This window comes from Bufo bufo, chromosome 3 (genome assembly GCF_905171765.1).
Source record: "Bufo bufo chromosome 3, aBufBuf1.1, whole genome shotgun sequence".
NCBI classification, from domain to species: Eukaryota; Metazoa; Chordata; class Amphibia; order Anura; family Bufonidae; genus Bufo; species Bufo bufo.
This window is the reverse complement of record NC_053391.1, coordinates 366,643,152-366,660,525: the sequence shown is the minus strand read 5'-3', so window position 1 is coordinate 366,660,525 and position 17,374 is coordinate 366,643,152.

Below are 17,374 nucleotides of genomic sequence, written 5' to 3'. Positions count from 1 at the left end.
CAAATATTTGAACCTTCAAAAATACTAATACTGTCTCTGCTATTTCTGTCCAATATCTAAACAGTCTGGGGCATCTCCAAAAACAGTGTATTAAGTCTGCTTTCTCTCCCCTACATTTTGGGCACTTGTCTGTAGCTCTCACGCCCATTCTCTTCAACATCCAAGGGGACCGATGCAATCTATGCACTATAAAAAGCTGTGATATCTTATGTGAACCCCTATCCGACACCATAGCATAGCTTCTAAGAGCATCTTTCCATTTCTCTTCCGTGAAAGACTGTAGTTCTTTTTCCCATTTTTTCCCGGCAAGTAATATAATCAGTTTTTTCTTTCCCTCCATCAAAATCCTATATCTTTTTGCAGTTGTTCCTCCTTTTTCTCCTCCATTGGTAAATTTATGTAATCTGTCTGATTTTTCCCTTCTATATTTGTCTACCTGCACCACTGTCCTCAACGCATTCTTAAGCTGGAAGTATTTATAAATATCCTTTTGGGGATCCCAAATTCCCTAGCCAGTGTATTAAAGTCCTTCAGTTTATCTTCCTCAAATATCTCCCCTTTTTTTCCCAATCTATATAAATCCTAATCGTTTGCAGTTCCTTTAAATTAAAATTTTTCCAAATAGGTGTATAGTGCAAAAAACCTTTAATCTCTAATATTTTTTTAACTTCCACCAATATATACTCCAGTGAATTTAATATTCTATTTGCTGTATTATTTTTCCCTAGTGTGCCTGATTCCAATACCTCTAAGTGATTCCATTCCTCTCTCCAACCCAGTTTAGCTACTTCCTGCCTTCCCACTAAACAGTTCAAGCTACCTTTTATCTGACCATATTGTATTATTAAATAATAAAAAAAACTGTTCAGAACAGCTAATCCACCCTCTCTTACTGGGAGCAGAAGCACTTCTTTTTTTATCCTAGGGATAGCACCTTTCCAAATACAATCCCCCTTTAGGTTATCGAGTAGCTTAAAAATATTCTGCGGTAATCTCAGTGGGGCATTTTGTAGAACATAGAGTATTTTTGGGAGGAAAACCATTTTTATTAGATTTACCCGACCCTGTATTGACATCTGTAATCTTTTCCAAATATGTATTTTAGTTCTAAGTTCTTTTATTACGGGGAGTACATTTAGTTTTTCATATTCTTCTATATTTCCGGAGATTTGTATACCTAAATATTTAAAACTCTCGTGTTTTTCAAGCACATGCACCCTTGAATCTCCCTGTGATTGCGCATCTCCTAATATCATCATGTGAGATTTCCCCCAATTAATATTTAAACCAGGAAAAAAAAAAAACGTATCTATTGTATCTATTACTCTATTAAACTGATCCCCGGTATTGTGCATAAATAATAAAATATAATCCTTATACATTAATAATTTTTCTTCTCCTTCCGGATATTGAAAGCCTTTAAACTCTCTATCATTTCTTATTATACTTGCCAGGGGCTCAATCGCAATAGCAAATAGTAGTGGGGAGAGAGGGCATCCCTGCCTAGTGCCCCGATAAAGGGCAAGAGGCAGGGACAAGCTCCCATCCACCATCACTCTAGCCCTTGGGTTGGAGTATATAAGCTGAACTCATCTTATAAAACGCTCCCCTATACCGACCCTTTTCAATACTGCCCATAAATACTCCCATTTAATATAATCGAATGCTTTTTGGGCATCCAGTGAAAGTACAGCTTTCTCCCCTGTTTCTAATCTATTGGCTTCAATATTAAGGATCAACCTTCTTATATTTGAATATATTGTTCTACCGGGTATAAAACCAGTCTGATTTTCGTGTATTACAACTTTAATCACCTTTGAAAGCCTATCTGCCAAGACCTTTTCCAAAATTTTAACGTCCATATTTAACCGCCTCACGTCCGCCCATAGGATATAAACGTCCTATGGGTGGACGTCTATTTCTGACAGCACGTTTTAAAACGTCCTGTCAGAAATAGCAGCTGCACGCTAATCGTGCAGCTGCTGATCGGGTTGCCCGCTGTCAGTGACAGCAGGGCAACCCTAAGACAAGGCAGGGACAGTGCCCAGGTGTCCCTGCCTTCACGATCGCTGCAAACACAGCGCTCACCGAGCGCTGTGTCTGCAAAGCAGGAAGCGCTGTGCGCTTCCTGTTCCGGCCCGGCGGTCATGTGACCGCCGTGACCGGAGTGTGCAGGGGCTGTGTGAGGTCTCTCAGAGACCTCGATCAGCCCTGCTGTGAGGCTGTACAGCGCAGGATTGCTGCTGTACAACCTCTAGGGGTGCATTTGTCCTGTAACTGGGGCTACTATGTCAGCCCCAGTTACAGGAGAAATCAACAGTGTAAAAAAAAAAAAAAAGTGAAGTAAATGTCCCCCAGAGGTCTTGTATGACCTTATGGGGGACGAAAAGTGTAAAATAAAATAAAAATAAAATAAAGGGTTGAAAAAATAAAATAAAAAAAAGTTTCACATGTAAAAAAAAAAAAAAATCCCAAGTAAGGAATAAAAAAAAAAATTTAAAATAGAAAAAATAAAATAAAATAGACATATTTAGTATTGCCGCGTCCGTAAAAACCAGCTCTATAAAAATATCACATGACCTAACCCCTCGGGTAAACACCGTAATGAAAAAAAAAAAAAAAACTGTGTCAAAACAAGCAATTTTTGTCACCTTGCATCACAAAAGGTGCAACACCAAGTGATCAAAAACGCGTATGTCCCACAAAATGGTACCAATAAAACCGTCACCTCATCCCGCAAAAAATGAGCCCCTACATAAGAAAACCTCTCAAAAAATAAAAAAACTATAGCTCTTAGAACATGGAGACACTAAAACATCATCTTTTGGGTTTCAAAAATGCTATTATTGTGTTAAAGTGAAACAAATAAAAAAAAGTATACATATTAGGTATTGCCGCGTCCGTAAAAACCAGCTCTATAAAAATATCACATGACCTAACCCCTCGGGTGAACACCGTAAAAAAAAAAAAAAAAAAAACTGTGTCAAAACAAGCAATTTTTGTCACCTTGCATCACAAAAGGTGCAACACCAAGTGATCAAAAACGCGTATGTCCCACAAAATAGTACCAATAAAACCATCACCGCATCCCGCAAAAAATGAGCCCCTACATAAGAAAATCTCTCAACAAAAAAAAAAACTATAGCTCTCAGAACATGGACACATTAAAACATAATTTTTTGGTTTCAAAAATGCTATTATTGTGTAAAACTTTAATAAATGAGAAAAAGTATACATATTAGGTATCGCCACGTCCGTAACAATCTGCTCTATAAAAATGTCACTTGACTGAACCCCTCAGGTGAACGCTGTAAAAATAAATAAATAGAAACTGTGCTAAAACAACCAATTTTTTGGTCACCTTGCCCCATAAAGTGTTATAATGAATGATCAAAAAATCATATGTACCCAAAAATAGTACTAATAAAACTGGCACCTTATCCCCTAGTTTCCAAAATGGGGTCACTTCTTGGGAGTTTCTACTGTAAGGGTGCATCAGGGGGCTTCAAATGGGACATGGCATCTAAAAACCATGTGGAGTTCCTTTTCTTCTGCGCCCTGCCGTGTGCCCATACAGAAGTTTACGACCACATGTGGGGTGTTTCTGTAAACCGCAGAATCTGGGTAATAAATATTGAGTTTTGTTTGGCTGTTAACCATCGATGTGTTAAAGAAAAAAATTGATTAAAATGGAAAATCTGCCAAAAAAGGGAAATTTAAAAATTTGATCTCCATTTTCCTTTAATTCTTGTGGAACGCCTAAAGGGTTAACAAAGTTTGTAAAATCGGTTTTGAATACCTTGAGGGGTGTAGTTTCTACAATGGGGTCATTTATGGGGGTATCCACTATGTAGGCCCCACAAAGTGACTTCAGACCTGAACTGGTCCTTATAAAGTGGGTTTTGGCAATTTTCTTAAAAATTTGAAGAATTGCTTCTAAACTTCTAAGCCTTCTAACGTCCTAAAAAAATAAAATGACATTTCCAAAATGATGCCAACATAAAGTAGACATATGGGGAATGTTAAATAATAAATATTTTATGAGGTATCACTTTCTGTTTTAAAAGCAGAGAAATTGAAATTTAGAAAATTGCGAATTTTTCTAATTTTTGGGTAAATTTGTGATTTTTTCATAAATAAAGGTGAAATATTTTGACTCAAATTTATGACTATCATGAAGTACAATGTGTCACGAGAAAACAATCTCTGAATGACTTGGATAAATAAAGGTGTTCCAAAGTTATTACCACATAAAGTGAGATATGCCAGTTTTGCAAAATTTGGCCTGGTCAGGAAGGGGGCAAAGGGCCCAGATGGGAAGTGGTTAACAAGGATATTGGTCTATATGACCCGGGGTCTAGTTGTTCTTTACCCTTTTTTGGAATTAGTGTGATAATTGCCTCTTTCATAGAATCTGGTAAATCCCCTATTTTTTGAACCTCGTTCAGTGTTATTTTTAGTTCTGGTATTAGCACCTGGGAGAACGTTTTATATATTTCGAAGGGAAGGCCATCGTACCCTAGTGCCTTTTCCGGTTTCACCTTGCCCAAAACCTTGTTCATTTCTACCGTCGATATTTATTTTTCTAAATATTCCTTTTGGGCCTGAGATATCTCTCTGAAAGCAATCTGGTCTAAATATAGATCCAAATCTAGTTTCGAGTATTGTACCCTGGACTTATATAGTTCCTGGAAATGTTCCAGAAACACTTTTTTAATTCCTTTCGGTGAACTAATTATTTTATCCTTTTTATCTCTAATCGCCCCTATCCAGGATTTCCCTCCTTGATTTTTTACTATACTTGCTAAAATTTTACCGACCTTTTCTCCCTCTGAGGCCAACCGGATCCCTTGAAAAAGCTATTCTTTCCTACTTCTATCTAGTTGATGTATTTTTAACTTTTCCTGTTCTTCCTCCCATACTTTCCTATTATGTTCAGTGGAGTGCGTTATACATGTTGTTCTTGCTTCTTCAAATTTTTTTTCCAATGCATTACCTCTTTCTCTAGTCAGCCCTGCCTTCCAGTAATTCACCTTTTTAAACAACATTCCTTATAGGTATGCCTTGGCAGTATCCTGTAGTTACCTGTAAAAATGTGTCCTCGTACCCCAGATACTAACAAAGAAGTAGTTCTGTTAGTGAGGTACAAAAGTGAAGTCTTTAGGATTAAGTTGGATCAAAACCCTATAGGGGTGCACACCCGCACATCTTGATCATTTGGAGTGCTGTCCACTTGTAATTTTTTAACTTTAATTGATTGCCAATCAGAGCTGAAAAAAAAAACAGTTGCATGCTATGAACTGTGATATCAGATCCTGTCAGTGAGGTAAAAAGATAAGAGCCTGTATTATTCCACTGCTTCCTCAGTCCTACAACAGCACAGATTAACCCTTTTATTACCCATACTGTGTCCCACTGCTATGGCAATGTTCCACTGCAAACAGATTTTTAGGTACATTTCCTATCTGTACGCAGCTTAAAATGGCAATGTTCCACTGCAAAAAGGTTTTAGGTGCATTTCCTATTTGTAAAATGTCAAACATGTAATTTATGATGCATGTATAGATGCATTTTATGTGTACCGAGCAGTTAACTGTTAACAGGCCTTAGCAACCAGTTGCTAGGGGTGGCTGTGTACCTCTCCCCATAAGGAAGAATTAAGTCAGAAGATTCAGTGTACAGACAGTAAATGTCTAGACGGTGTGCTGAGGCAGCAGGACAGATCCCTGAAGAAAGCTAGCCAGAAACAAATTTTAAAACCAGCAAGAGGAGAAAACAGAATAAGAAAATGTTGTAAAGCCTCCCAGTGTTGAGAGGAGGTGCATGTAGAAACTCTGTGGAGTTAAACTGCTTAAAGAGAAGCTTAGAGGCTTTGCAGCCAACCCTTTCAGGATATTAAAGTCTTCTGGTGCCTGGGCAGACTTAAAAAGGCAGAATCTGGATATGTCTACTATACCACATCCCATCATGGAAAACTGAAATACTATTAACTGTGGATACGGCAACCTCTAAAAAAAGGTGCAGAACTTAGTATGACATGATGGACTGCCCTATGGTTGCATAGTGAAAGAGTAATGTTTCATCCCTATTCCTAGGTGCTTAAGTGTGAGATAGAGAAGTGTAGGTTGAGACAAAATACTTTAAAGAGACACATTGCCCTGTTAACTCTGCTCTGCAGCTGTGTAACCTGAAAGATCTGTGGAAATTTGCTAGAACTGGCAGTCCATGCTAGCTGAGAACTGTAACTGATGTGCCTGAACTGCTCTACTGTTATAAACTGCCTAATCATTGCCCTTAAGGCTGCTGGGCACCCTGCCTTGCACCTCACAATTCCTCACTATCAAGGGCACCCCAAAAACCATCAGACAGGAGAACCCCAAAACCAGGATATGCCCTGAAGTGAAAAAAGATGTGCCCTTCCCATCACTACACGGCCCAGAGAGCGTCAGAATGAGTAACCTTTGCAACCACCATTTCTGCTTCTATCATTCCTATCCTCTGCTCTCCTCTCCTGGGCTCTCTGCACCCCCATAAACCCCATTTATCACTCTAAAAGTATGAGGGAGATTTTTGTTAAATTAAATCATATAACACTAAAAAAGCTAGAGTTATGGTTACAGTTAGAGGGATTTAGTACAAGAGGGTTGAAAATAAGGTTTAGTGGCAAGAGTTAGGGTTAGTTGTAAGGTTTAGGGTTAAGAGTAAGGGTAAGGTTTAATGTTTAATGTTAAAGGGATTGTTCACTTTATTTATATTGATGACCTATCCTCAGGATAGGTCATAAATAGATCGGCAGGGGGCTGACTCCCAACAGCCCCTTCGATCAGCTGTTTAAAGAGAAAGCAGCGCTTGTGTGAACACTGTCCTCTCTTCTATGTTTACCTGCTTGTCGTCGCAACCGCAGCGGTGAGCAGTGTAATTACATCTAAGCTGTCCCAGTCCCTTCAATGGGAAGGCTCCTTCCTATTCATTTAAACAGGAAGGAGCTGTCCCTCAGAAATGAATGGGACCGCTTAGTTGTAGTTACACTGCTCACCTCTTGTCACCGCCAGCTCTGTGAGAAGGTCTGTTAGACGTTCTTCTCTACCTCTTGCATGAAGTTCTTTGTTTTGGTTTCACATTGTCATCTCCTTTTCTTCTCCCAGCTGTCATCTATTTGCACTGATTGTCTCCCTTTTATATTCCCTCCCATACTGCCTCACTTTGCGATTTATACTTCTTCCTGGATGAGCTGTTCACTGCTGGATGCGCCTTCTCCTGATTCCTCAGATAAGTCTGTTTCCTTTATTTGTGTTTACTTGCTGGCTTGATTGTAGGTGACCCTGACTCCGTCCGTATTAAGTGCAGGGAGACGGTGGTCATGTCCCCTCATAGGGTTTTCAGGTGTCAGATAGTATAAGGTACGTGGACATGCAATCCTCTACCATAAATATCTTTGCATGGGCATAGCAGTCAGAGAGAGCTCTAGGGGTTTTATAGGGCTCACCCATATGCTCCTTAGTTTGGGATCAAGCCAGTCGGATGTTTATTTATAAGTTCCAGCTTTCTGCAACACCATCCGTGACACCTCTGCAGTTGCAGCAGCAAGCAGGTAAACATTGAAGAGAAGGCAGCACTTGTATGACCACTGCTTTCTCTTCAAATAGCTGATCGGCAGGGGAAATGGGAGTCAGACCCCTGCCGATCTTATATTGATGACCTATAGTGAGGCTTTTAGTGTCAAAAAACAAAAAAATAAAAATAAATTATGTGTGTTAGTGTCAATAGGTGTTTGTTATAGTTAGGTGTAGCCAGGGCCGGAGCTTCCATATAGGCAAGGGGGGCAATTTCCCCCGGGCCCCCGAGTCCTTAGGGGCTCCCAAGCCCACCACCCGACACCGGCCCGCAACTAACGGCAGGTAACAGGGAGATGAACACTTCCATTGTGGAAGCGTTCATCTCCATAGTCATATGTATCGCCGTCCTCAGGAGAGCGATACAGATGGCTGTGGGGCAGGGGAGGGAGAGGCGTCTCCCTTCCCTGCTCCTCTGATAGGCTGTGGGCCTTGTGCCGGCAGCCTATCATAGGCCGGTGCAGGTGGCGCGATGACGTCATTGCGCCACCTGAGCTGTACAGCGTGGGACACAGGCTGGAAGAGGCCTGCATCGCATCGCTGTGTGATGGAGGTAAGTATAAGTGTTGTTTTTTTTTTTTTTTAATACCGGACTATCTGTTACTGCCACATGGGGGGTGGAATAGAGGCACTTGATACTGGCACATTATTATGGGGCACTATGGGGGCTTCTACTATGGGGCACTATGGGGGGCCACAAAAAGGCGTATTTTATATGGGGGGGCTCTGTGTGGTACTAGTATTATCTGTTTCTGCAGTATAGTATTGGGGAGAACAGTGGCACAGTATTGTAGTAGGATGATTTGTCCAGAAGATGGGAGGATGATGGAAAAGTAGTAAACTAAGATATTTTTTTTGTTGTCAAACTGCAGCGACAGAAAATGGCGACAAAATGGTGGTCTGGTCTGAAGGTCTGAAAGGAGAAGACGAGGACAGAGAACATCTATATCAAAGGAGACGTCACTGGAAGTAAGAGGTATGTGGGGTGCTGTATTTCTGTAGTGATGGGGGGGGGGGGGACGTTAAAGTCAGCAAGCATCATGTGGGAGGGGGGGGGGGACACCCTTATTGTTTTTCGCCCCAGGGCCCCATTTCACCTAGAACCGGCCCTGGTAGCACACGTTCATTTTATTTATTTTCTTCATTTGTATAGTGTTAGCATATTTTGCAACATTGTTCTGACATAGTCAGGAATAAATTGCATGTTTGGTGATAAATGTGAAAAATTTTAAATAAAAAACAAACAAACTTTAAAGTTCTATATTATACCGTTGCTGCCGTTCATTCACTTCCTGTAACACTTTGTTACACAAATATACAATATATACTCTCACTAAGTATATATATGCAAAAAACAAAAATGGTACAGAGGACATATTCTACTGTAGAGGGAGATAGTAATGGTTGAGGTGGCTTGGCTGTTCTCTGCTTCCTAATATGCACTGCAGCAGTATTCCAATCTGCACGAAAGTGCCATTTTTGACCATTTTGGAAAAGTAGAGTAAGCCAACAGAAACAAAGGCTCTCTCACCTGCAGGGCCGTTTGAAGGAATTTGGGGGCCCCAAGCATTTGGAGGGGTGCCATGATGGCACTGTTTAGGGGAGGGGGGATCTGTGGATGGCACTGTTTAGGGGGGATCTGTGGATGGCACTGTTTAGGGGGGATCTGTGGATGGCACTGTTTAGGGGGGAGATCTGTGGATGGCACTGTTTAGGGGGGAGATCTGTGGATGGCACTGTTTAGGGGAGGGGGGATCTGTGGATGGCACTGCCATCCACAGATCCCCCTACAGTGCCATCCACAGATCCCCCTCCCCGACGCTCACAGCAGTATATTTATAAACTAATCAGTAACTACTTTAACTTTAATCATTGCTCATTGCTGAGCTCTTTACTTGGATTATTTGGATATCTTACTTTGTCTTAGCTCCGGTAATAGCAGGCAGTGCGGGGGGCGGCGCTCACTCACTGACGTCACGCGCCTGCGCCGCCTAGTGGGAGGAGCAGGCGCGTGACGTCAGTGAGTGAGCGCCGCCCCCCCGCACTGCCTGCTATTACCGGAGCTAAGACAAAGTAAGATATCCAAATAATCCAAGTAAAGAGCTCAGCAATGAGCAATGATTAATGTTAAAGTAGTTACTGATTAGTTTATAAATATACTGCTGTGAGCGGCGTGGCCCTGTATATTCTAACCTAACCCCCAGGCAAGCGTCCCTGTCACCATGGGAACGCCTGGGGGTTAGAATATACCATCGGATTTGAGTTTTTACGATCTCACTGAGCTCGTAAAACTCAGATCCGATGGTATATTCTAACCCCCAGGCAAGCGTCCCCGTCACCATGGGAACGCCTGGGGGTTAGAATATAGCATCGGATCTTCTGAGTTACTCAGCCTTAAAGGAAGCAAAACAAGCACCGGCTCTGCTTGGCCCCGGGCCAGCTCGGGGCCCCAAGCAATTCGGGGCCCCAAGCAATTGCTTGTTTTGCCTGTCTGTTAGCGGCGGGCCTGCTCACCTGCTGGGGTGCACAGTTGAACACCTGACTGACAAATGAAGCCACTACGACTTCCGCCACGGGTGTGATCAGTCAGGTTCCATTGTGATAGCATCGTTCTTTGACACTGAGTAGCGCCATAGTGATATGAACAGTGCACATTTTTCCTGGGGGATGCCATACTGATTTTCTAGAAGCTGCTGCTACACTTGGACAGACCTGGTCAATCCCATCAATTAGCCCTGTGGTAAATAGGTTGGATTGCAACAATAAAAGCCAATAAGGAGACAGCCTAGTCTCTGCCAGGGGTGCCTCAGGCAGCACCAGGTAGGGGCAAGAGGGCGGGAGCGCCGAAGGGCCACGAACTCAAGGGGTTAGGTTAAGAAATTGGCATTGGGGAGGGGAGGGGCGCTGTTTCAGTTTTCGCCTCAGGCAGCAGAAAGACCAGGTGCACCACTGGTCTCTGCTACACGATTGCTTGCAGCTGATTTGCAGCACTGAGCTGGATCCTACTTTATGAAACCTAGACAGGGTATCATGGGTGCAGTAGTCCTGGGGAACTGCAGTATGAGCACAGCAAGTGGATAATACAGATAAGCTTGTTCTTTATCTAGCCCACAAATTCATTAAACAGATGGTATCTCATGGAAAGGCGAGTGGTGTGAACACTAAATTGATGTGGACCTGCAACACTGGGGCCAAGAAGCAACAAACAGAAATGATTCCCCAGTGGCAGTGGCCACTGTAGCTCTTACCTTGAAGCGACCGATGGGTGCACCAGTGCAATCTCAGAGTCCATAGGGCCATCCCATCAGAAATGAGTGAGGTGGCTTGTCTGTTCTGTACTACCCAAAATATATTGTAGCTGTATTCAGCATAAAAGCATCTCGTTGGACCATGCCTCTCCGTCTATTGATGCACATTTGCATGCCTGACTGATGAGTTAAGTCATCATGACTGCTGTCAGGGAGGTAGATAGCTGGGGCAGTTTGTAATGTCATCATCCTTAACCCCTTAAGGACACAGCCTTTTTACACCTTAGGACCAGGCCATTTTTTGCAAATCTGACCAGAGTCCCTTTAAGTGCTGATAACTTTAAAACGCTTTGACTTATCCAGGCCGTTCTGAGATTGTTTTTTCGTCACATATTGTACTTCATGACACTGGTAAAATTAAGTCAAAAAAATTTTTTTTTTTGCACCAAAAAATACCTAATTTAACAAAAATTTGGAAAAATTTGAAAATTTCAAAGTTTCAGTTTCTCTACTTCTGTAATACATAGTAATACCCCGAAAAATTGTGATGACTTTACATTCCCCATATGTCTACTTCATGGTTGAATTGTTTTGGGAATGATATTTTATTTTTTGGGGATGTTATAAGGCTTAGAAGTTTAGAAGCAAATCTTGAAATTTTTCAGAAATTTACAAAAACTCCATTTTTAGGAACCAGTTCAGGTCTCAAGTCACTTTGCGAGGCTTACATAATAGAAACCACCCAAAAATGACCCCATCTAAGAAACTACACCCCTCAAGGTATTCAAAACTGATTTTGCATACGTTGTTAACCCTTTAGGTGTTGCACAAGAGTTATTGGCAAATGGGGAGGAAATTTGAGAATTTCATTTTTTTGTCTAATTTTTCATTTTAACCCATTTTTTCCACTAACAAAGCAAGGGTTAACAGCCAAACAAGACTGTATCTTTATTGCCCTGACTCTGCCGTTTACAGAAACACCCAATATGTGGCCGTAAACTACTGTACGGCCACACAGCGGGGCGTAGAGTGAAAGGTGCGCCGTATGGTTTTTGGAAGGCTGATTTTTATGGACTGGTTTATTTACACCATGTCCCATTTGAAGCCCCCTGATGCACCCCTAGAGGAGAAACTCCCTAAAAGTGACCCCATCTAAGAAACTACACCCCTCAAGGTATTCAAAACTGATTTTACATACGTCGTTAACCCTTTAGGTGTTGCACAAGAGTTATTGGCAAATGGCGATGAAATTTGAGAATTTCATTTTTTTGTCTAATTTTCCATTTTAACCCATTTTTTCCACTAACAAAGCAAGGGTTAACAGCCAAACAAGACTGTATCTTTATTGCCCTGACTCTGCCGTTTACAGAAACACCCAATATGTGGCCGTAAACTACTGTACGGCCACACAGCGGGGCGTAGAGTGAAAGGTGCGCAGTTTGGTTTTTTGGAGGGCTGATTTTTATGGACTGGTTTATTTACACCATGTCCCATTTGAAGCCCCCTGATGCACCCCTAGAGTAGAAACTGCCTAAAAGTGACCCCATCTAAGAAACTACACCCCTCAAGGTATTCAAAACTGATTTTACATACGTCGTTAACCCTTTAGGTGTTGCACAAGAGTTATTGGCAAATGGGGATGAAATTTGAAAATTTCATTTTTTTGCATTATTTTCCATTTTAACCCATTTTTTCCACTAACAAAGCAAGGGTTAACAGCCAAACAAGACTGTATCTTTATTGCCCTGACTCTGCCGTTTACAGAAACACCCAATATTTGGCCGTAAACTACTGTACGGCCACACAGCGGGGCGTAGAGTGAAAGGTGCGCCGTTTGGTTTTTGGAGGGCTGATTTTTATGGACCGGTTTATTTACACCGTGTCCTGTTTCAACCCCTCTGATGCACCCCTGGAGTAGAAACTCCCTAAAAGTGACCCCATTTTGGAAACTACGGGATAAGGTGGCATTTTTTTGGGGACTATTTTTAGGGTAAATATGATTTTTGGTTGCTCTATATTACATTTTTGTGAGGCAAGGTTACCAAAAATAGAAATTCTGAAATTTCATCTCCATTTGCCATTAACTGTTGAGGAACACCTAAAGGGTTAATAAAGTTTGTATAATTAGTTTTGAATACCTTGAGGGGTGTAGTTTCATAGATGGGGTCAGTTTTGGGGAGTTTTTACTCTAGAGTGCATCAGGGGGGCTTCAAAAGGGACATGGTGTCAATAAAAAAGGCCATCAAAATCGGCCTTCCAGAAACCATGTCGGTCCTTTCCTTTTGCGGCCTCCCTTTTACTGATACAGCAGTTTACGACCACAAATGTGGTGTTTCTGTAAACTGAAGTATTAGAGTAATAAATATTAAGTTTTGTTTGGTTGTTAACCCTTGTTTTGTTACCGTAAAAAACGTATTGAAATGGAAAAGTGCCAAAAATAGCGGTTTTGGCACGTTTTTTTTTTTAACCATGTTAATCTGGGGGGTTAGGTAATGGGGTATTTTTATAGAGGAGATTCTTACGGACGCGGCAATACCTAATAAGTCTACTTTTTTTTTTACAATTATTTAGGTTTTAGACTATATTATCTTTTTTGATACAAAATATTTTTTGGGTATCTCTAAAGTCTAAGGGTCATTTTTTGAAATTTTTTTTTATCCAATTATCTCATGTGGGGGCTCATTTTTTGCGGGATGAGCGGACGGTTTTATTGGCACTATTTTGGGGGCTATATGACTTTTTGATCGCTTGCTATTAAACTTTTTATTATGTAAGGTGGGGGGTTAGGTCATGGGGTAGTTTTATAGAGGAGATTATTACCGACGCGGCGATACCTAATATGTCTACTTTTAATAAATTATTTAATTTTTTTTGGGTGTCTCAAGTCTGAGAACCATTTTTTTTTATCCGATGTCAGTGCTAAATTGGGATATAAATTTAGTACTCCATGGAAGTGTGATACTCCCTGAAGCAACCGTCAATGCAGAGGCCCAGATGATCGGGGCACGTGTCGCACTGAGTAGTCGTGTCCTTCCGTATCCCCCTCCTGCGACACACTCTGCACTTTTTTTGGGTTCGTCCCTTCTTTCCAGTATGGGGGACCACACCTGGAAAGTGTTGGCCAGGGACGATCCGGGCACCTACAGTTCCCGAGGTACTCCGGCCTGCTCTTTCCCGGTCCGAAAAGATCAGGGCCTTGAGGACTGCCTCATAGAACTGGAGGAATGTCCCTGTGCTGCCAGCGCTTCGGGATAGTACAAAAGAGTTGTACATCGCAACCTGCACCAAGTAGACCGCAACTTTTTTGTACCATGCCCGGGTTTTGCGCATGGCATTATATGGCTTGAGGACTTGATCCGAGAGATCAACTCCTCCCATATACCGATTGTAGGCGACGATACAATCGGGCTTGAGGACCGTTGCCGCGGTACCTCGCACAGGGGCAGGGGTGATGCCGTTACCATGAATTGTGGACAGCATAAGGACATCCCTCTTGTCCTTATACCTGACCAGCAACAGGTTTCCAGTGGTAAGGGCACGGGTCTCACCCCTGGGGATAGGTACCTGGAGGGGGTGGGCAGGGAGGCCGCGTTGATTTTTCCGCACGGTCCCACAAGCGGACGTGGATCTGGCGGCAAGGGACTGGAACAAGGGGATACTGGTATAAAAGTTATCCACGTAAAGGTGGTAACCCTTATCCAGCAGTGGGTACATAAGGTCCCACACAAGTTTCCCGGTAACACCCAGAGTGGGGGGACATTCTGGGGGTTGAATCCGGGAATCTCGCCCCTCGTACACACGAAATTTGTAAGTGTACCCTGTGGTACTCTCACAAATTTTGTATAGCTTCACGCCATACCTCGCCCGCTTTGAGGGAACATACTGGCGGAAAATGAGTCTCCCCTTGAACGCAATGAGAGACTCATCAACCGCGACCTCCCTTCCAGGTACATAGGCCTCCATGAATTTGGCCCCAAAGTGATCGATGACCGGCCGTATCTTATACAGACGGTCATGGGCAGGATCACCTCGGGGGGGACATGCTGCATTATCGGAATAATGCAGACATTTCCGGATGGCCTCAAACCGGGAGCGTGTCATGGCTGTACTGTAAAGTGGGGCCTGGTACTCCAGTACAGCCTGACACTGGGTTTTTTGACCAGGCCCATATGCAGCACGAGGCCCTAAAATATCCTCATTTCGGCTGCACTGACCGGCGTCCAGCCACCGGGCTTTGCCAAAAAGGAGCCCGGGTGTTGAGCGACGAACTGTTGGGCGTACAGATTCGTCTGCTCCACCATCAGATTTACCAGTGGGTCACTGAAAAAATGACAAAAAAAGTCATATTCAGTGTAGCCCACTGTGGAAATCTGGATTCCTGATTGGCCTACAAAATCAGGAATCACGGGCTCGTATCGCTCTGGGCTACACCAGACAAGTTCACCGGCAGGGGGCTCCGGTGGATTTAACTGGTGGGCCGGGAAACCAGTACGAGCCCCAGAGCTGCTCGTACTAGTGTGGGCCACAGGGTCCCTAACATGGCGGTCCCCTTGCTCCGCTTGGCGGCGTCTCCGCAGCCTTGGGGGCTCATCATCATCGCTAGATGATGAGGAGGATGCGGATGACAACAGGAATGTAGGGTCATCCTCATCCTCACTGGGACTCTCGGAGTCGGAGGCAAGCTGGGCGTATGCCTCCTCGGCCGAGAACGTCCGGCGGGCCCGGGCCATAGGGGAATGTGTGTCTGCGTGTATATGTGCGTGTGTGTGGGGGCACGGGTGTTCGCGGACTTAACCCTAAAACTAACAGAAAAAAAAAAAATAAACTAACTAAAAAAAGGGCAAAAAAACTGGAGAAAAAAATTCAAAACCGCTGATCAACCGTCCGAAGTTGATCAGCGGTGGGGTGTGCGATGCGCTAACAGTGGCCGGACACTAAGTGCCGGCCACAGTCAGCGTACACAAAAAAAAAAAAAAATGCACCCCAAAAAAGGTGGGGGGGGGGCAAGTGGCAGCACCCCTGGGGGGTCTAGGGTCACACAGCTGTGCTGTGGACCCCAGACACCCTAACCTAGGGTGATGCAATCAAAGTTTAGAAAAGTTCAGAAACTAACTTTCCCTTTTTTTTCCCTGCCTAAACCAAACTTTCCCTGTGCTGTCCCTATGTACCTGATGGGGGGTCCTGGGGGCACAGATCGGGTCCTGGGGGCACAGATCGGGTCCTGGGGGTGCTGGCAGCGATTGCAGACACACGTGCAGGCAGCTCCTCTCTCCTCCGGCCCCGGAACACAAGCCTGCCTCTTTTGAATCTGCCGCCGGACCGCCTACAGACCAATCAGAAAGCGATCCTGAGTGGTGATGTCACCATCACCACTCAGGATCGCTGGATGGTGATTGGTGGGGTGAAATCACACCACCATCACCATCCTGTTCCGGGTTATCGGGTCTTCAGAGACCCGAACAACCCGGAAACGCAGAAAACCGCAGGTCTGAATTGACCTGCGGTTTTCTGCGATCGCATACATGGGGGGGTCACCGGACCCCCCGGCGCATTTGCCCCAAGTGCCTGCTCAATGATTTGAGCAGGCACGGGGTTCCGATCACCGCCCTCAGCGCGGCGGTGATCGAAAATACACAGGGCGTACAGGTACGCCCTGTGTCCTTAAGTACCAGGGCACAAGGGCGTACCTGTACGCCCTATGTCCTTAAGAGGTTAAATGCTGAGGGGCCCCCATTGTGATATGCACAGTGTGCTGTCTATGCACACTGTGTCATGGTGGCTGTTATACTGATTATCTAGAGGCTGTCACTTTGATTTGCACATCGACAGATCTATCAATCCAATAAGCTGTGGTCATTGGGTTGGATTGCAACATTAGAGGCCAGCAAAGAGGCACCCTATTCTCCAAGCACGATTGCTTTTAGCTGAATCGGAGAACTGGGCAGGATCCTGCTTTTGGAAACCTGGACGAAGGAGGGTGGGTGCAGGGACCCTGGGGAATTGCAGTACCAGCACAACATTTGATCATACAGACAGGCTCATTCTATATCTCTGTTGCTCAAAAAGTCATAGAATGTATGGTATTCCACGGAGGGGTAATTGGCGTAAACACTAAACTGTTGTGAGTCCGCAACACTGGGACCAAGAAGTAACAAATATAAATGGTCCCTAACCACCATTACCCATTCTTGAAGTGATGGATGGGGACACCAATGCAATCTCTGCCACAAGCCCTGGAGAAGCAGAGGATGGGAGCGGTAGTGGCACTGGCTGCAATGACTAATCACAGTGGCAATCCTCACACCGATGCTTCCTAGGTCCAGGGAGGAAGGTGCACCCTTTCTTCCTTTGGGGAAGAAAAGTTTTGTATGGGTGCAAGGCAGGGTGTGTAGTTACAGTAACCAGCATATGATGTTGGAGTCAGTAACCAGGCCAGTATAAAATAAACATTTCTCTTTACTAAAGTGAAAAATTGGAGTTGTTATACATCCAAGATAGCAATGTATGGAAAAA